This window comes from Adiantum capillus-veneris, chromosome 5 (genome assembly GCF_014529385.1).
Source record: "Adiantum capillus-veneris isolate H3 chromosome 5, ASM1452938v2, whole genome shotgun sequence".
Classification (NCBI taxonomy): domain Eukaryota; kingdom Viridiplantae; phylum Streptophyta; class Polypodiopsida; order Polypodiales; family Pteridaceae; genus Adiantum; species Adiantum capillus-veneris.
Genome location: NC_140935.1, coordinates 49,353,058 through 49,353,491, shown reverse-complemented (window position 1 = coordinate 49,353,491; position 434 = coordinate 49,353,058).

Genomic DNA, 434 nt, shown 5'->3' with positions numbered 1-434 from the left:
ACAAAATTTATGTAATACATGATCTTATACAATTGGTACTTGAAGTGTATCAAGATTTTGCAGGTTCAATTTTGTTTTTTGGCACGTCACCCTTGTAACGAATCATGAGATGTTTGCCATACTCTAAAAGTTCATCTGGGTTTTGTCTACCAAGAGCTAGTGCCATTGCTGTGTAGGTGTAGTAATACGCTGCCCGACCACCTGCATAGCCTGGGCAGTAACCAAAACAATCTCTAGCAAACACTTTGTCAACAAGAATGACTTTATCTGCACTTTTGGGCAGCACCGGTCCACCCAAGAAGCGTGATAGTGTCTTGAATGTGTAAGTTGCTATTGAACCCTCTTGTGACATGGAATTGTGAAAAACTACTATCGGCGACTCGCAGAGCTTTGAAAGGTATTGTGCTAGGGCCGCATCCCTTCCTCGATACTCT